The sequence below is a fragment of the Fukomys damarensis genome, unplaced genomic scaffold, assembly GCF_012274545.1.
Source record: "Fukomys damarensis isolate Sample0158 unplaced genomic scaffold, DMR_v1.0_HiC HiC_scaffold_11, whole genome shotgun sequence".
In the NCBI taxonomy this organism is placed as follows: Eukaryota; Metazoa; Chordata; class Mammalia; order Rodentia; family Bathyergidae; genus Fukomys; species Fukomys damarensis.
Window position 1 is genome coordinate 27,205,750 of NW_022900923.1, and position 21,012 is coordinate 27,226,761.

Sequence of the window (21,012 nt, forward strand, 5' to 3'; positions counted from 1 at the left end):
GAGGAAGGCAACAGACTCCCTGAATCGCTTTTGGTTTCTGGCCCTTACCCCAGTCATAATTCTACCTCTATTTCTAAACTCTTCTACTAAGTATGGGAAAAAATGGCTAAATGGCCACCTTTGAACACCTCCTACTGGTTCCTTTAACATCATATGATGACTATCAGCTACACACCAAATATCAGTAAACACAGTTGATATACTGTGCTATCAAAACAGCAGAAGAGGTGAGAAGGGGGAAAAGACCCCTAAGTTCTCTGGCCCATGTCAGCCACGGACTGTTCCCGTAATTTTATGATGATCTATGGTTCTGACTACAGCTATGGAAGTTATGCCAAGCTGTCTGCATAGAGCCTCGGGAACAAGTGGTTTCGGCACAGAAGAATGTGTCACTGAAACAGGATAACATTACTAACTGAATTATCTTCATGCCTTTGATGACATACTGGAGATCAGACTTGGGTTTTGATTCAAGTGAAATCTTCCATAAATGGTGTCTAAACACAGGCTACATAATCCAAAAACTCCCCAGAGAAATTCCTATTATGTACATGGAAAAGGAAATGCAGCAAGTCCCATTTGGCTGGACAAAGAACATTCTCTGTTCAGTAAAACTTCGTGCTTCTTGTGTTTACTGCCAACTGCAAGTTCATACTAGACCAAGGCCCTAAACATGGAGGATCTTAGTGTACTGAAAAATGAGCCAGATGCAGTAAGCAGTGCTGGGTAATTCTTTGTCTCTAAAACATCAAAACCACAAGGCAAGATATTAATAAGGCTGTCATTCTTCTAATGTCTTTAATAAGTTAAGAGTCAATATTATGATCACTGTTACTCAGAGTTACCATAACAAAATGGAGTGGAGTGACATTATCTTTTTCCATTCACCTCCTATTGACATACAAGTTAAAACCAAGAACTGACTGAGTTCATCCCCAGTGACTGTCACTCTGTAGGGCTGACAGTCTTGGGGAAACATCTGAACTTGAAAACCAGAGGACTGTAAAGTTAGTCAGAGTAGGAAATAAAGGAACTTGGGTGAGGTGACTCAGCTCAAATGTCAATTACTCAAAGATATCTTCGTGGACAAACTTAAAGTCCTGTTCAGGTCCTTGAATCACCATTGGTTAATAAATCCATCATAAGTTGAAACTATAAGTCAAAAATATATCTAACCTATTACTCATCATAGTTTAGCCTAGCCCCTCTGAAATGTGCTCAGAACACTTGCATTAGCTGACAGTTGGACAAAGGCATCAAACACAAACCCTGTTTTATAATCAAGTATTGAATATCTCATATGCATACAGAGATGGGCATTTTGTAGACATGATGAGATGGAAAACCACAAAAATACAGTACCAAATAAAACTCCAGCAACACAGTACCCAGCAAAGCATTGGTTGCTCATTCACACAATCGTGTGGCCAGCTGCCCTGTCCAGCATGGAAAGAGATTATCGTGGCACTCGCCCAGATGTGTGTTACTTTCGCATAATTATAAACTAGAAAAATCTTAAGTTGAACCACTGCCAAGTTGGTACCACCTATACCTCCTCCTTCACTAGCCAGTCAATCTTTAAGACATGATCTTTAATAACTATAAGATTATAATTTTTTAGGTATTTTTATCTCTCCTCCCTGTTTGAATTCAGACTCCCAGAGACAGGAACTTTGATGCTTCATTACTCTGCACCTAACACTCATATAAAGGTTGGCAGAGAAAAAGCCTTCAATGGTATTTTACAGGCTACCTTTCCAGCTGCCAAAGAACACAGAATTCAGTTATCTGTAACTGATATTTTTATGGAGTTCAGAAAATCCAGCATTCACACTGAAATGTCAAAAACACCACATATTGGAATGAAAAGACTCTTTTATTGCAAATATAATAGGATCTAAATCTGTACCTATTGGCAAAGCGGTCTGAAGCAACACCACTCCTGGGGTGGGGGTGGGGACATGGACCCCTAGCTTCTGCATCTCTTAGCAGTTTGTTAGAAAAGCATCACAGGGGCCATCACAGACCCAGAAAATTGGAACATCTCAGGATGAAGCCGAAACATCTGTGTTTTAATGAAGTTCTTTCAGTGGCTCAGCAGCCTTCAAATTTTGACAACTATAGCTTTGATGAGTGTGCCCCACAGGCCCATTTATTAAAGGCTTGGCCCCCAGCTTGGTGGCTTGGGTCTCCTGGGAGGTGTTGGAAGCTTTAAGAGATAAGAAGCGCTTAAGTGATCAGGGATTTGTGAGACCCTGCCCACTCCTCTCTCTCTTGCTCCCAGCCATAAGATAGAAAGCTTTGCTCCCATTTGTGCTCCTGCCAACACGTGCTGCCTTGTCACAGGCCCAAAAGCAATGGCAACAACAAATCATGGAGTGAAACCTCCTGTCAAAGTAAGTCTTTTCTCTCTACTAGTTGATTATCTCAGGTATTTGTTACAGTGATGGAGGACTAACACAGCCGCTAATTGGGAAACAAATATTAAATTACAATGAGCTATGCCAATTGTCTTAAGTGACTGCCATTCAGAAATAAAGGTGGAAATAAACAACTGGTACATTATTGCTGGCATTTACATTAAAAACATTAGGAATAAGGAGGAAGAGAAATTACACATAAATGCAGAGCGGTCTGAACGCAGAGCCACACCTGCTCACGTGTGGGCTCCATGAGATGTTCCAGGCCTGACTAAACTTTTGTTTCACTCAGTTTTCCTCTCCTCCCCTGGGACCAGCACCATGAAAGCTCTTTCTACAAATTGTTGGTACAGGTGACTGACCGGGACAACTCAGCAAAGCGGTGCCCTACCGTGGTTCAGGTGTCTGACGCAGTCACTCAGGAGCGTGCTGAACTTCTTCTGGTCAGCAGCCTCATGGAAGCAGAAGTAGCCGTGTCTCAGGAAGGGCTGCCACAGGTACACCGGGAAGGCCTTTGGCAAGGCCACAAAAGGCTGAGCGTTCTCCTTCTCACTGGAAGCTGAGGAAAGCGTGGAAAAGCAAATCATTTTAAAACAGGAGTCTTTTATTTCAAATACTTATTTCCAGCTAGCTATGAGGGCAGACCATGGAGGAAATCTGTTAGAGAAAAATGCGAGTTCAGGCCCCTCTCCACACCTCCACCAGCTCCCTCACCTCACTCCCACCTCCTTCTCCACAGGGACAGTCAGCGCCATCTGACACAATCTTTCTCAACTCCCTCCTGCTGCAAATACCTGCAGGCAGAGCTCCCTCTACCCACTGATCCTGTGTGGGCCCTTGTGTACCCCTGCCCAACTGCACACACTCGCTCCACTCTCTCCACAGGACCCACTTCCCAAGTCTCCACCCAACCCATCTCACTGCCAAACAGCACCTGGCGTCTGCGCCAATTCCCATCTACTGATTCTTGCTCCGCCAGCTCCTGAACCGAATGGCTGAGGTCACTCGTGCATCCTGACTGTGAGCCCATAGCTTCTTCATTACCCAGATATTCGATCTGATCTGATCTACAACATCTGTAGCTGCTAACGACCCCTTCTTTTGAAAAAAATTTCTTGTCCTTCAACTTCCAGGTATATCTCTCACCTTGTTTCCTTCACGCTTTAAAAAAGTGGTTTCCCCTTTGTCATCTTATTGCTTCTGCTGCTGCTTCTCTGTCAAGTGCTGGTGGTTTTCCTGTTCCATGCTGGCTTCCCCTCCAACCTCATCTATACCCTCTCACGGAATGGCCCAGACACCCTATAAGTTTTTATATAGTTCCTGCAGTCTGTCTCACCTTTCTTCCCTTCTTTTCCATCATGCTTGCCCTAGAAAATTCCCTTTCATCTTTCAAAATTCAGTTCAGATGTGACCTCCTCTATGATGTCTTTTCTGCTACCTGCTCTCCCACCAGAGAGTTAGGCACTCCCTGTGTGGTTCCCCTAAAGCACTTGCACCCAAATCCAGGGTGGGGAGGTGGGGCTGGAGAGTGAGATGAGCTCCCCCACTGATTCTCATGGGTCCCCTCCTGGAAGCTGCGTCTCACATGTCCTCATACCCTCAGCCCATAGCACAGTCATGGCACCAAGGAGACTGTGCCCTGCAGCATGTTGAGTGAATAGATGTGAATGAAACGTCGGAAAATTCAGAAGCCCTAAAAACACAAGATGTTTGGGCTGGGGAGGGTAGGTGAGTGGGGCAGAGTACTTGCCTAACATGTGTAAGACCTTAGGTTCAAACCTCGGCATGGGGGAGTGAGACACTTCCCTCAAAATCAATCTCAAGAAACATGTTAAGCCACACTACTATTCAGAACCCTGACCTCAACATTATTCCCTTCATGCATTCCTATGACATGATATTGCACTTGGTTAAAAATGCTTCTTTCCAGAGTCGCAAAGAACACACAGAAGGAAAAGTCAGTTCTGTGCTCCCTACAGAATGGGCACCAATCACGGGGAAAGGAAGGACAGCAGGATCTCTAAGAGATTAGCGAAGGCACTGGCACACCCAGAAATGGATCACAACCAATAAGGGAGGCTCCAGAATGAAGTCAGCTACTTATGTAATGAGGGGAGCGGGAAGGGATGTGAGGAGGAATAAAGATATGCTATGTACTTGTACTAACTCCTCACTAGGAATGTAAACATTACGTACTGTAAACATGTACTGAAAAATAGATTTGGGGGGGGCATAGGTTTCACTATCCTGGAATGTGAAGGCAACAGAGTGAAAACATGCTGGGGGCACAGCTGTGGCCCACTGGTGCCTAGCCCAGTGCCCAGCACATCACAACAGAAGAATGAATCACAGTACGAAGGAACGAAGGAATTCATGGCTGAATGTTTTAGAAACCACAAGTTAAAACAAAGATCTCTTCTGCCCTTCTTTCTGAGTAATAAAACCCACGATTTTTACTTGGCCAAGTGAATGCACATCAAAAACGGTGCTCACGTTTCCAGCTTCCCTTGTAGTTTGGTAGCCCACAGCTACTAAGTTCTGGTCAGAAAGAGGCAAAACAAAGTGGCACATGAAAACTGGGAATATCCAAAAAGATACCTTTCCTCCTTCTATCCGGAATGAGAAAGCTATGGCTAGAGCTCTAGCAGCTACGCTTTGTTCTGATAAGAACTACAACGCAGGGCTGGGGATTTAGCTCAGAAGTTCCACCGCCTGCCTCGCAAACACAAAGACCCGAGTTTGATCCCCAGTACCAAACTACAACGTAGAAGGCAGAAGGAGAAAACTAGAGAGACCCTATGTCTCTGATAAATTTGTGGACCTGCCACACCCACCCCAGACAAATACTGAAATATTTTTGTGAGATCATAAGACCTTATTTATTTAACTGGAATTTTTTGTTGGGTACAGTAAAACAGATTCTAACTAATAAAATTCCAAACAAGTGAACAACTTTAGTAAACCAGCACTTCTGATACAACTTGGTAGAACACTCTGTAAAGAACACATGTTTATTCATAAACTTCTAGTGCCTTCTCTCAAACAAGGTTAAAGTCTCCCATTTTTGTCGTGCCTAAATTTATTCTTTCCGGTAGAAACAGTATCTCACAACAAGTGCACTTGACTACCATGGTTTTGTGAAACAATCCTCAGTGCCCTTTCCAAGATGTCACAATTTTGTACAAACACTTGAAAGTTTGCATTTAAGAGATTCAGTAAGACCCATAAAATGCATTCCTATTAGCCTCTATTTATCTCTTAACCTTTTGCAACAATTTTCCAGATGCCATTAGTCTGCATATTTTCTGAGCTGAGTTATAAAGGCATCACAAATGATCTACTGTAGAATATTCTATTTTTACAACTCTGAAGGCCACACCACACAATAAAAATAGTCATCAAAATGCCCCAATTTGAAGCCCTGGGCTAACTGGCACTAGTCACACAAGCCTTGTGTCTTTTATGTCTTTTCATTCTTCTGATATGATTTCATCAACAAATCAATAAAGGTACTGTCTATTCTGATAGGTTTGGTTGGAAAGTCCTGGGGAGATTCTCAAGAGTCAACATGTTGGTGATCCCAATTTCAAGATGCAATTCCCAGCCAAGGAGGCACATAAACAGGTGTTGCAAGAAAATATAAAACATAATAATATGAAGAGTACTCATAAAATGTTTTAGCCTGAATTACTTAGAAATAATTTGTTAATTTAGGTTTGTGATCCACATACTAATCCTATAATTATATTACTAAGAACACCATGCTAAATATTCTAGACTAAAAAAATTTGATGAAATGATTCTATTTTTTCCCATAAATTCTAATGGATGATTTTTCCCATTAATAAGAACCAGGACTTTCCTCAAGAGACTAATTATTGAATGGTGTAATTTATACAAAGCCAGAAGTAGTTATTACATCATCCACAGTTCATGAATTTCTATAACTTTCCTGATTTAGTCTAAACATTATCTATCTTTTTCTCTATATTTTATTTATTTATTTATTTATTTATTTATTTATTTATTTATTTATTTATTTATTTATGGTACTGGGGATTGAACTCAGCACCTTGTGCTTGTGAGGCAAGCAGTAGAACCACTAAGCTAAATTCCTGGCCACTCTCTATATTTTAAAAGCAGAGTTAAAAAGAATCAAAGAAGAGTAGAGCTAGAAAGATACTTCTAGACTCTCAAGTTCAAAGCCCCACTTTGGAATTGGAGAAACAAACTAAAGGGTTCTACACCCTGCTAGTGTAAAACATTTGGTAGGTGGCAGATCTAGAATTGGATGAAAATCCAGTCTCCTAACTCTTCAACCAGTGCTCTTTCCAAGACAACACTCAGGTATATTTATAGACAGATTAATTAATACAATGTTTCTATACAGTAGCTATCAGTTACTGTGATATTTATTTAAAGTTTTTTTGTAACTGTAGGATATTTTATTGAACATCACCCTAAAATTAGAATAATAAAAATAATAATTCCTGACAGGTCCAGGCCCGTCTACTGAAAAATTAGATTGTACATTTCACAGACTGAGCCCTGCCAGTTTATTTCTACTGCCCTAGATGGTAATATCAAAGCCCAAAATATATTCCAGAAGCTTCCAGATACTTGACCAATAGCAAATTTTTCATGTGTCAGAAACATAGTATTGTGCCAGGTGTGTTAGCACTTGCCTGTTAATCCCAGCACTCAGGAGGCTGAGGAAGGAGGACTGCCTCAAATTCAAGGCCATCCCAGGCTACTTAGTGAGTTCAAGGCCAGCCAGGACTACATGGCAAAACCCTATCATAGAAGACCCAAAAAACTCTGCCAAAAGAGTTCTAGACGTAATTGACAGATTCAGTAAAGAAGCTGGATACAAGGTAAATACTCAAAAACCAATAGCCTTCTTGTACACAAATAACAGACTCACTGAAAGTGAAATCAGGGAAACAATCCCTTTCACAGTAGCATCCAAAAAAATGAAATATCTAGGAAATAAAGAAAAACAAAAGACCTCTACATTGAGAACTACAACACTCTGAAAAAAGAGATTGAAGAGGATATAAGAAAATGGAAAGATGTTCCTTGTTCCCGGGTAGGAAGAATCAATATAGTGAAAATGGCCGTACTTCCAAAACTGTTATACAGATTTAATGCAATCCCTATTGAAATCCCAACAGTATATTTCACAGAACTAGAGAAAACAATCTAAAAATACATTTGGAATCAGAAGAGAACTAGAATAGCAAAAGCAATTCTAGGCAACAGAGACATGGCAGATGGTATTACAATCCCCATCTTGAAGCTACTGTGATAAATTACTGTGATATATTACAAAGCTACTGTGATAAAAAGAGCATGGTACTGGCAAAGAAACAGACCCAAGGATCAGTGGAACAGATTAGAAGATGCAGAACGAACTCGTGACATACTCAGCTACCTCACCTTTGACAAAGGAGCCAAACACTCTCACTGGAGGAAAGATAGCCTCTTCAATAAATGGTGTTGGAAAAACTGAATTTCAACTTGTCAGAGATTAAAACTAGACCTGTATCTCCCATCATGCAAGAAACTAAAATTCAAGTGGATTAATCCACGATATAAACATTAAAACAGAAACACTAAACTTGTTGTAAGATCAGTTAGGTTGAACTCTTGAAGACATTTACATAGGATTATGAACAAATCCTCAGTAGTGCAGGAACTAGCACAATGAATCAACAATTGGGATCTCATCTTTTTTAAAAGTTTCTGCACTGCCAGAGAAATCACAAGCAGAGCTAAGAGACAACCCACAATGTGGGAAAAAATTTTTACCAGCTGTTTCTCAGCTAAAAGTCTACTATACAGAATATATAAAGAACTCAAAAAAGTCAGACCCCCCTAGACATAAAGACCCAATTCAAAAATGGGCCTCTGAAATGAACAGACATTTCTCAGACAAAGAAGTAAAAGCAGCAAATAAATATATGGAAAAAATATTCAATATCACTGGTCATTCGAGAGATGTAGATAAAAGCAACACCATCTCACCCCAGTTAGAATGGCTACTATCAAGAAATAAACCAATAACAAATGCTGGCAGGGTTGTGGGGACATAGGAACCCTTCTTCATTGCTGGTGGGAGTGCGGACTTGTGCAACCACTGTGGAAATCAATGTGGAGATACCTCAAAGAACTAGGATAAGAAGTCCCATTTGATCCAGCTATTCCTCTGCTGGGTATCTTCCCAAAAGAGTTAAAAGAATCATACCACACTGATATATGCTCACCCATGTTTATAGCACAGTTTTTAATAGCTAAAATTTGGAAACAGCCCAATTGCCCATCAACTGGAGACTGGATAAAAGAGATTTTTTTTAATAAAATGGAGTATTACTCAGACATAAAGAATGAGAAACTGGAGATATTTGTAGCTAAGTGGATGCACATTGAGCTCATACTCTTAAGTGAAACTAATAAGTCACACGTGTAAATACCGAATAGTTTCTCTGAGTTGAATAAGTAAAAGTGTAAATAAGGGTCAAAATGTATAATTGATATTGTGTGATAGGAAGAAAAGGTCTAAAAGAGTAGAGGAAGTGGGAGGGGTAGGAGAAAGGTGAAAAAGGGGGAAATAAAAAATATGTGAAAAGGAAAAACATGGAAACAATGTCTTTGTAAACAGGGAAGGGTGGAGGGGCTAAAGGGAGGGCTGGGAATGAGGAAAAATAAGAACCAATATAAGTCATGTAAAGGTACAAGATCCCAATGATGAATATAACTGTATTGTATACCTAAAATGTACCAATAAACTTAATAAAGATTTCTAAAAAAAGAAAAAGAAAGAAAGAAATATAGTAACTGACTTGGGTATTACTGAATGGAACGTGAACTAACAGAAGAGGTACCATGTTCACCTAAATTAGAAAAATTACATTTTCCATTGGTCCCCAGAGCATGGGTTTCTTAAGCTTGGTATTACTAGTATTTTATGCCTGGTAACTCTCCATTGTTGTAGAATGTTTAGCAGCATCCCTGGACTCTACCCACTGAATGTCTATAGTAACCACCTTCTGATTATGACCAACAAAAATGCCTCCAAATACTGTCAAATGTCCCTGGGAGGAGAAATCTCTCTCCCCCACTGAAAACCATTGGTCTAGATAAATAAAGCAAGTTTAGGAATTTTTGCCTTGGAAGAGGTTGCTCAGCAACTCACCAATGGGATCTGGGAAATGCTTGTCAGATAATAGATTATATTCATCTTCTGAGGTTAGCACCTTGCCGCCAGCTGGAAGAATTCGGCTTTTAGGAGCAGCTCCTTTTTGATAGGCCTGGGAAGAAAATGCAGAAATGAAAATTGTTCCCATTTGGATTTTTGGAAAATATCAGAAAGATTAAAAATAGTTGTATAGACCAAATGTGTATACCCAGAGGCAGAAATCCCACACACTATGTCACTGTTAGTCATTTATTAAAAAAATAACTGTCGTATGAATGCTACTTGACTACATAGACTTTTGTTTTAAATATCCTAGTGAGTTTTAAAAATATTTGGCTATTATTAAATTCACAACCTGAACAATTTGTTGAAAATAATGAGCAAAGAAAGAAAGTGATACAAAGCCTAAGTTGCAAATTGAGAGAACAAGTTTTTTTAAAAATGGAGAGGAAAAAAAAAATTGCTAAGATTTGATTAACGAGGAATATTCAGTTAGTGTCAAACATAATAGAAAGCTTGATGAATCCAACAACGGTCTTCGTGAATGTTTCCTCCCAATTAAAAGTACTATATCAACAACTGCTCTATACTGGACTTAACACCGGCAGGACTTACACTAAGTGTGTCAATGTACTCATTTACTGAATTCGCACAGCAGCACCATGACAAAAGATCACACCATTTTATAGATGAGAAAATGGAGCCTCAATGAGATTTATAACTTTGGAAAGGATAGCCACTGGCAGCGATGAAATGCAAAGCCCATGGTAGTCACCATTATACAACACTGCCTCTCCTCAAGCTTCCCTGAAAATACATTGTAAAGGACAACAGAGAATGTAAAGTTGTTAACCACTACCATTATCTTGTACTGTATTGATAATCTGTTTCTGGGTACAAATTATCTGTGAACAAAAGCCTAATATAGTCAAGCACAGAAAACCTAATATAGTCATTCTATGTTGAAAAGAGTAAATTTATCCCAGAGAGACCTTGAACCTTGTCCAACAGACTATGAAACAAATTTTCACTGTATTTCATTCCAAATTTCCATCAGAAATGAGAAGGAAATCCATGGCCTGTCAGCCCAAAGGCTCCTCTTAGTGATTTAGCATCAGAGGGATGGCTCAGACTACTCCACAAATTTATCCTGACTACCACAGAACTCAGAGTCAAGAGAAAAGGAAAGATCTAGGGGCTAAATGATCATAGGCAAGGCTCCTTACCCAAACACAAATCAGTCAGCATCACCTTCTATTTTCACTCACCTGCCATCATTTATTCTAATCTTGTCCAGTAGATGGCAAGCATTTGTCTGATCAACTGCTATCAGAAATAGAACAGATATTTCAAAAACATATCTGTTCACTGAAAATGAGCGAGGGCTTACTGAATCAATCAACGGCAAAGGAGAGGACGTGCCAATCACCCCAGTGAATTCATTTATTAAGAGAACCGCTGGTAGCATGGACACGTCTTACCTCTTTGTTCTCATAGCTTTCCACAGAAAAATCATTTTTAACCACAACATATCTGTCCTTCCATTTCTTTATGTCTTCTGCAAACTGTGAGAGCTCTGCTTCATATAACACAGTTCCAGGTTCCAGTGGGGCCTAAAGAAGACAAAACAATTATCAGCTGGAGACAAATGCCTCGTTACCACTAAGTTATTCATTATTTCAAGGAATACTTCAGCAAAGTATACTGCGCAGAGATCCTGATGGAACTGTTGCTTCCTCTTCTCCTCCATCATTTCCCCTTCCAACTCCCTTGACCAAATACAAGTATTTGTATTTTTATTATTTTCATTTTCCTCTATTATATCCTCGGTACAGAAGCATACAGTAGAAAAGATTATAGTAACAAAGTTTGTGCTTTGTTTACATGTGGCACTTAATAAATGCTGGGTAAACTGTGGCAAAGAAGGAGAGAGGCAGTACAACATAAGCTGTGCACAGCTACCCAACTCCCTGGCATACCCCAGAGTCAATTCGGAAAAGCATATCATTGACGGGCTGTTCCCCTCTTTAGCACACCATCAGGCATACTTCAAGAGTCAAGGTTCAAAAGTTTTCCCCAAAACCACTGAGATTTAGGTGATTAACACTTCACTCATCCACATGTTCCTCAAGGAAACCACATGTGGTTAAAGAACAAGGAGGAAGCTGGACGTGGTGGCACACACCTGTAATCCCAGCACTCAGGAGGCTGAGGCAGGAGGATCGCTGTGAGTTCAAGACCAACCTGGGCTACACAGTGAGCTCCAGAGCAGTCTGAACTACACAGTGAGACCCTGTCTCAAAAAAACCAAAAAAAAAAAAGAACAAGGAGACATTAGGGCCAGGGATTTAGCTCAGTGGTTCCACTGCCTGCCTTGCAAGAGCAAGGTCCCAAATACAATCCCCAGTACCAAAAAAAAACCCAAAAAGGAACAAGGAGGCATCAAGCCAGTAAACATCATTTCTACCTCTCTTATTGAAAAGGCTGAGCACCTCTCAGTAACTTTGTTACATGTGCTGTAGGAAAATTTCCATTGGATTTCTAGTTAGGTCTTCACAGAGTTTACTATGTGAGGATAATTTACATCTTACTTCATTGTGCAATTCCCACATTATTTCAAAATATAGGAATGGGTCTCTTATCCATGTCACTGAATTTACACATATTTCCCCCAAACTAAAAAAACATAGTGCCTTCGGAAACTTACCTCTCTGTGTTCAGGCCAAAAATGTCCATGAACCATACAGAGAAGATATATATATAAGCCTATTCCTTTTGAGAATTGTCTGAGGGATGAATAAATTCCCTTCCTAATTTCAGTGCTTAAAGTCTGTCCTGACAGATAACCAGACAATCTCCTATCTGACCTCATTAGAAAAGGAGAAAGGACCTCACTGCTCTCTAAATGAGGCTGAAACCATGGTATAAACTGAACTTTATAGTTCTTATGTGCAGCTTTTCTCAAACTTAGACCACTTAAATCAAAGTTAAAAATGTGGCTTCACCCTAGATTTACTCTATCAGAATCTCTAAGGGAATGTATCAGAATCTGCATTTTTAACAAGCTCTCTAAAATTTGAGTCACTCTTAAATAGGGATAATAGATTTTCCTGCATACCCACGCTACTGAATCTACCAGTTAATCTGTGAGAAGAGTTAGACTCACTGATCACTCATTCCTTTTGGAAGCCCCTTCTTTCCTTGCCTTCTGATACATTACACTTGCCTGATTTTTCTCCTACTCCACAGGCTGATCCTTAGTCCATTTGGCTGGGCCCTTCTTTCTGATCTCCAAAGGTTGGGGGAGCCAGTACACTGCTTCTTTTGTCTGATACATTCCTCCTTCGGGAATGCCACATGGCTTTAATTCTGAGCATAAGGTCATATTCCTAAACTTTCATTCTGCAGCCTCAGTCTCCCAAAGGCTCACATGTTCAGTGGTGAACTCTGTGTTCATGGGGGTGCTCTACTCCTCAGGGGATCGATCCAGTTATGAGCTCTAGCTGGGTGTGCTGTTAGGAAGTGGGGCCTGGTGGAGGAAGTAGTTTACTTGAAAGTAACCTGAAAGGGTATATTCTTGGTCATAAGTCCCTTCCCCACTTTCTGGCTCTTTCTCATTCTCTCTGCTTCCTGGCTGCCAGATTGTGGACAGCTTTCCTCTGCCATGATGTTTCTTCTGCCATGGACTGAAACCTCTAAAACCATGAGCCACAGTAAACCTTTTCCCCTTTAAGTTGAATATGTCAGGAATTTTGTCCCAGCAACTGAATGCTGACAAATACAACACTCAACCACCTATTCAGTATTTCCACAGTTATATGTTGAATAACTATTGCAAACGTTAACATGGCAACATTAAACTCATGATTCTTTTTTACCTCTGATTCTACTTCCTAACTAAAATGCAATTCCATCCACTTATTTACTCAGCTTAAAAATTAAGAAACCATCACTGATTTCGCTCCTTTTCTTATCTCACAGCAAATGCTATAGCTCTGTAGATCATAAATACTACTCACAACCACTACCCCCACTATCACCCTAGTCCAATTCACCATCACCCTTCTCTTAGATTGATGGAATATTTTCTTTGCCAGTTGCCAAGCACTTCCCACCCACAGTCTTTTCTCTAAAGAGAGGCCAGAAAGATCACTTAAAACTATATGTCACTCTGTATTCAGTTCCTTCCAAAGAGACTTCCCATCACACTTAAAATCAAAACACTTGCCATGGCCTACAGATCTACAGGATCTGTTCTCTGCCTGTCTGCCTGCAGTCACTGTTCCTGCTCTCCCTTGCTCACAGAGCTGGCAGTAGACTGACCTTCCTATATTGAGCCACAGGGCCTTTGCACTTGCTGCCCCATCTGCATGGAATACTCTTCACACAAATGCTGCGCAGCCTACTCCCGTTTCATTCCAGTCATTTCGGGTACTGTCTCTACAGAGGGCTTCCTTCCCCAGCCCGCTTCTCCAAATAAGACTCTTGCTTTACTTTTGTTTCTCTCCCCTTCTCGGTACCAGGGATCGAACTCAGGACCTTGCACTTGCCACGCAGGCACAGTGCCACTGAACTAAATGCCCAGCCCACTGCTTTACTTTTGTTTGTAGCACTCACTATTACTGACACCATCTGATATTCATTAGATGAGTACCAGATGCTGTTAACTGTCTATCTACTATGTTTGAATATGGATTCCAGGAAGGTAGATGACTTATCTTATGTCTCCGGTCTTGAAATAAAACCTGATACCTAAAAGGCACTAAATATTTGTTACGGTTAGTTATTCTAACAGAGCGAAGAAGTAAGAATGAATTAATAGATTAAAAGGGAACATCATATTGATTGATGACCAAAATAAAAGTGCCCATAGTAGCTGGGTATAGTGGCAAGAGTCTATAGTCCCATACTTCCAGCTATTCAGGAGGCTGAGGTGAGAGAGCAGCCCAGGCAATCAGAACAAGACGTCATCCAGAAAAGAAAAAAGTACATAGCACAAAGCACCAAAATTGACTTTTTAAAAAAGCTAAACTTCACTACAACAATGTAAATATCCTGCTAGCACAGCATCAATGAGGAAAAAAAAAACAACTGAATTAGAATAATGCCAGTTTTCTTCTTATAATGGATTGCACCAGCCTTAAGGAATAACATATATTCTAACTTCTAGGCAAATAGAAATTTTTGAGCATGAAATTATGACAGAGCAGATTTTTCAAATGCCACCCAAATAACTGTTTATTTCTGAGATATTTGGACTTTTTTTTTTTCACTATATCGTTGAAACTGACATGGAACTCACTATGTAGCCCAGGCTGGTCTCGAACTCACAGCGATCCTCCTGCCTCAGCCTCCTGAGTGCTAGGATTACAGGTGTGCGCCACCATGCCCGGCTGGACTATTCCTGAGATATTATGAACTACAAAGACTTCTTCCACAGGAGAAATACATGAACCAAATGTCCACTGTTACCTTGGTCTTCAAAAATTGTGATGTTGGATCTCTTTGTTGCTCTACTTCACTGCGTACATGGTTGCAGAAAGCCACTGAGTACTGCCGACTGTAGTATGGACTGAAGTTTTTAATAGCAGCTTCAGTTTTCCCTGGAAAAATATAAAAAAATTAGAATTCTGAAATGTAGCACATCTCACAGAAGAGACATCTCATCTATAAAATTCTATAAACATCTCTCCCATCTCCGCAACTCCACTGGTTCCCAGACATTTGTTATCAGCCCGTGTTCCCCAAGAACTTGTCACTTGCCGCACATGATTGGACCTCTCCTTCCCTCCTGGAAATATCCTAGGAGACTTGAGGCACCCTGGGGACCATCCTCCAGTAGCCAAAAAGATTTTTCTTCATTGTACATTGTACTATTTATTGCCATGGCCGTAAATGCACCCACTCTTCCAGTCCTTTTAAGATTAGTCTACCTCGCCCCTCTCCACTTCAGTTTGCTCATTATTCTCCTCTATGGCCAGACATTCAACCCACACAACAATAATCCCAGGGCCTACCCTTTACACTCCACATGCACAGGCCTTTGTGCTTCTTTACATCCCCGAGGCTCTCTCTCTAGTAGGTGACCCACTGTCCTGGAGAAAGCTAACAGTTTCCTCTGGTTGTGCTCCTGCACTTCGGGTTTAAAGACTTTCGTGATGACATAATTTCAGTGAGGTAGAAGGGAAACTCTGGAGAACACTATGGAGACCTGGGTTGAAATTCCATCTCTATTTGTGAAATGGAAAGCAGCTATCTGACCTCAGCTGAGTCACTCAGTCCTCCAGGCCCAGCATCCCTGACTGTGAGGGGAGATGCTCACTGGTCCACACTTGCCATCAAATCCATGTGACGTGAAGTATAGTCGTGGAGGTGCACACAACAGTGACCAGCAACTATAACGTAGCCTCTCACACGAGACACGAACTAAACCGAGTATCCACCAGTCAGGTAAGCGTGAGACCTGGAGCTGGAGGGAGAGCAAGAGTTGGGCCCTGGAAACCCCTGCTTAGGTTTGAGGAGTATGGGATTTGAATAAATGCTGGAAACGGCTGGGAATTTAGCTCAGTGGTTCCGCCACCTGCCTCGCTAGCACAAGGACCTGAGTTCGATACCCAGTTTCAATCAATCAATCGATAAATGAAGGCTGGAGAAAGGGCAAAGAGCATTTCTAAAGCAGATTAGAAATCTTCCCAACATTTCAAGTACTTGACACACGATACAGAAATAAATGTAAGTTTCAATGTCAATGTTGACAAGCAGTTGAGCACATGAAGTAGGATTAGCTTGAGGAAAAATAAACCAGACATAACATTCCAAAATATTTTTAAATACTTCATGTGAATCTGGCACAATTTTTGTTTTTCAAATTTGACATTTCAGTCAACAGAAAACACTAAAATATAACAGGATTTTTTGACCTATTATGAATGTAAAACTTTGAGAAATAAGTGAAGAATTGTAACCATGTATACTGAGATGCTCGATAACAAGAACATTGAATCCATAGCTTCCTGTTTATGCTTATGAAACCAAATCCAAAAATACCCGAAGTTTATGATGAATGCCTTCTATAGACAGAGAATCCTACTTTTGCTCAGGTATTTCAGTCTTATGATATATATGAGATAAAGGGGAAATCTTTAATATTCCCTTAATTAAAAGACATTTCCTGGTCATATTTATGGGCTTTAGTAATTATTACTTGTAAGGTCCTTGGAGACACAATAATAATAGACTTCGTAGACATGTAAATAAAACCCTCTACAGTTTGAACTAGGCATGCTTTTGCTTGTTCTGTGAGTTTATAGTATTAAAATTAATCATCATTTCCATAATGCCTTAATATACCCATCAGATTAGTTATTAATTTATTAATTTTATTACATTGCATAAGTAGTAAAGTTCTGTATCCTTGTCTGTAATTTTCTTACAAAAGAGTGGTATATATTTGAGAATTCCCAAAACAAAAATGAGTATTAAAAACAAAAAAGAGTATAAAACACATAAATGATTAATAACAAAATGTGACCTTTAGCTCCAAATAATCACTGTTTGTATGATCAATAGAGCAGCCTGTTAATTGCTGATGCTAGTTTTTGTGCTCTTGCAAGCACTTGGATTCAAATGAAAGAAGGTGGCTGTCATTGTAGGATGAACTCTGCAGAGCTCTGAAAGCTAATCTGCCGCATCACCACGCCTCTCCCAGCAACACCCTGCTTCTACAGAGGTGTTCTGGTACCCCATTACCTTCCAACATATGAGGAAAAAGTTTCTGTGGTTTGAATATCTGTATTAGTGCCATTAGTCCATCGTTGGAGAGGTAGCACTTATAAAGAAAGGATCACAGCTTTCTTGGGTACTGTAATTAACCTCAGGGCCAGTTCAAACTGTGACTAAAATAACTAATAACATCATGAGTTCTAGGAAGAAAAGAAGGTAAAGCTATTTTCCATTGCATTTGGATTTTACATTAAATCTACCTGAACCCAGAAAAAAGGACTTTAGAGTCAAATAAACATGGCTTCAGACCCATCTCTCCTACTTGACCACTTGTGGGACTTCATGAGGGTTACTTTTTCTTCCTTTTATATATAAAGTGAATATAACAGAAGCAACAGCATAGTGATATTGTAACAATTACATAAAACAATACAGTAAAGTGCTCAGTACTGCAGCTGGCATATAGAAGTGTTCTAAAATTGACAGTAATTAAAAGCACGATCATAGGGCTGATAATGGAATCCCCCAGTCGAGTTCTAAGAGACAATACTCAAGCTGAGCAAAGGAATCAACTAGAAAAGCAAGTTGTCTACCATTCCTCTTGAACTGAAAACATCCTAATCTGCTCCATACAGAATAGCCACCTACCCTGGTAGGCTCAAAGCAAATATAACTGCCATCTTCACAGATGTTTCAGCACAAGAAGCCCTCAGTGCATCCCTGAATTAAAATTAACTAAAGAATTGGTACTAATGAGCTAAGAACAAAAAATCATGAGTTCATAGCTGTATTATATTGAGCCTCTCCGAGTGTCAACTTTCTCAATTGCAACCTAGGGAAGATACGCATATGAGAGGGTTTTGTGAGGAGTAAATAAAATATTTCACATGTAAAAGAACATCAAGAATAGTGCCTGAGCACATGTTAGTTGATCAATGAATTTTGACTATCATTTAATATTCTACAGTGAAATATTTAAATTGGCAGATCAGCTCATAGGGGACACATAAACTCAGCAGAAACAAGATTGTTTTCCATGGTTTTCAAGATTCATGAATATTGAATTTCCCCAAAATTAAGTATGATGTTCTCTTTCCTAAATTGTTTGTAAAACACAGTGCCAGGTCTTCCTTGAGAAGGACGTTACTAGATACCATAAAGAATTGACAAATGGAAAGGCTTCTTATGCATTTTGATCTATGAACACTTTTGACACAGGCATATTTCTTCAAATCTACTCAACTATTACATGTGCAGGACACTGTGTTAGTACAATTCATGTGACCAGGCTGTTTGTGAACCCATCAGAGTAACCCTAACTAAACTCAAAAAACTCCCTTCAACAGCTCTACCCACAAAACTTAGCTGCACTTCACTTTGTAAAAATAAGTACCTGCTGGACTTGTTCAACCACTGTGGAAATCAATATGGAGATACCTCAAAGAACTAGGATTAGAGGTTCCATTTGACCCAGCTATACCTCTGCTAGGTATCTTTCCAAAAGAATTAAAAGAATCATACACAGTTATATATGTGCACCTATGTTTATAGCAGCACAGTTTGTAATAGCTAAAACTTGGAAACAGCCCAATTGCCTATCAATTGGAGACTGGATAAAGAAGATGTAGCTTTTCTATAATATGGAGTACTACTCAGCCATAAAGAATGAGAAACTACAGTCATTCACAGTAATGCATATTGAGGCTATACTCTTAAGTAAAATACATAGGATACACATGTAAACACCGAAGTTTCTCTGGTGTGAAAAACTAAAAGTGTAAATAAGAGCCAAATGTATAACTGATAATATAAAATAGGAAGAAAAGAGCTAAAGGTGTAGGGGAAATGGAAAGGGTAGGGGAAAGGAAATAAGGGACAAGAAAAAAAATATGAGAAAAGGAAAAAATGGGAAAAAAGTCTTTGTAAATAGGGAAGGGTGGAGGGAGTGAAGGGAGGGCAGGGGTATGGGAAAACATGAGAACCAAGATCTATCATGTAAAGGTACAAGATCTCAGTGATGAATGTAACTGTATTACATACCTAAAAAATATCAATAAACTCAATGAAAAAAAAAAAGAAAAGCACCTGCTGATCCTTTGAAAGCCCTTTTCATACATACAGGTTCAAAAATTCAGCACTTTTACCTCTCCTCCACTCTTCTATTCAATCATCAGATCCTGTCATTTCTCTTTCGGTAACATTTCCTGAACCCATCTCAACCACTATACCTTCCATCATAACACAAAGCAACCGTAAAAATCTCTTAACCTGCCCTACATCAGCATCATGGCAAGGTGAAAATTTTTAACTAGATCTCGCTCTGAATCAGGAACAAAAAAGCCAAAAACACAGTGGAAGATGGAATACAAGGACTGATACACACATCCTGGATGACTGTGGGAAAGAAGCCAAGCTTGATTCCTGGAACAAAGATTCTGAGAAGGGCCAGCATCAGGGGCTAATGGGCAAAACAGGAGAGGCCAAAACTCAGCTGGCCACCTACATCTCGCTCAAGATGACAAAGGTACAAATTTCCAAGGGCCAGGTGTTACAGTGGGAAACCATCCTTCAGAACCAAGTCATGGCACTGATGCAGCTAGGGAACTGTTGAAAGTCATAAGGGGGAGTAAACCTCACTTGCCATACAGGCACAGGCCTAAGGATCATGTCTTGCCAAGTTTTATTCAACACATTGCTGCCAGGCTACAGAAGTATATTCATAAAAAAAAACCCTTAGCAGTTCCCCATCGGGTAGACTAGTAAGTCCTCCACCTAGCACCAAAGGACACTATTTCCCAGCTCTTCTTCTCAAACTGAATCTTCTTGTTCCTTTGGATCTCTATGCCTAACCAGCCTTCCCTCTTCTCATTTCTCCTTATTGCCCTACCAGTCACATTCAGACTCCTCAAGCACAGAGGGCAATCCCAACTCCCCAAACAAGCCTTTTTGGATCGCCCCAGCTGCAAACAATCTTACCTTCTTTTGCATTCTCACAAAATTCTGTACTACTTTTGCTGCAGCTGTTTAAATATGGCTCAGCTCTGCTCCAAGGATACTGTGCTTATATAATCAGCAAATATTTGTTGAATGAGTGAAAGAATAGCTGAGTAACTTTTCAAAACTAAAGGAAATTACAATGCATAGTAATAATAAAATCAGTGCCAATGTTCCCAGAAAAGGAAATAGGTACAGTTTTCAGCTTGAATAGTCATTATTAAAAATATATATTCTCAAAGATCAACACACATTTGTTTACAAAAATCAGACTCTCGTAGCTTAATTTCTCCTCTTTTTTAAAAGGTAAATGCTTATTTGGAGTTAGTTTTCTGGTGGGTGGCACAAGGTTCTTCATGTTTAATGGCCTCATGCATTTCTCCTTCTATGATTATACTGAATATTTTGGGCAGATTGGTATTGTCTGGGCCAAGAACAATTGGGTGATTACTCTCAATCAGGTCACACAGATAACTGAAAGTCTGAAGAGCTTCTTCTTTGTCTTCATATAGTGGAAGCCAAAACAACCAGTGTGGCAGGATTTCTGAAAGGGTCAGCACACCCAGAGTGCAATGGATAAGCCTAGCCCTGGAAACGCCGGGAATTTAGCTCAGTGGTTCCGCCGACAGGCTTGCAAGCACAAGGACCTGAGTTTGGTTCCTGGTACCAAAAAAAAAA

The 21,012-nt window shown here is 40.0% G+C and overlaps 1 protein-coding gene across 1 annotated transcript in view; it reads right to left on the reverse strand.

Moving 5' to 3' along the window:
• Nucleotides 1–20,385, reverse strand: part of Niban1 (niban apoptosis regulator 1) — an 86,992-nt gene extending 66,607 nt beyond the window's left edge. The window contains exons 1-5 of the mRNA XM_010631734.2: nt 20,317–20,385; nt 15,091–15,221; nt 11,100–11,231; nt 9,616–9,730; nt 2,812–2,979 (exon numbers count right to left, since the gene is read on the reverse strand). The gene's annotated coding sequence lies outside the window, so the exon portion shown is untranslated. The remainder of the gene's footprint in view (nt 1–2,811; nt 2,980–9,615; nt 9,731–11,099; nt 11,232–15,090; nt 15,222–20,316) is intronic.
• Between the last annotated feature and the right edge of the window lie 627 nt (nt 20,386–21,012).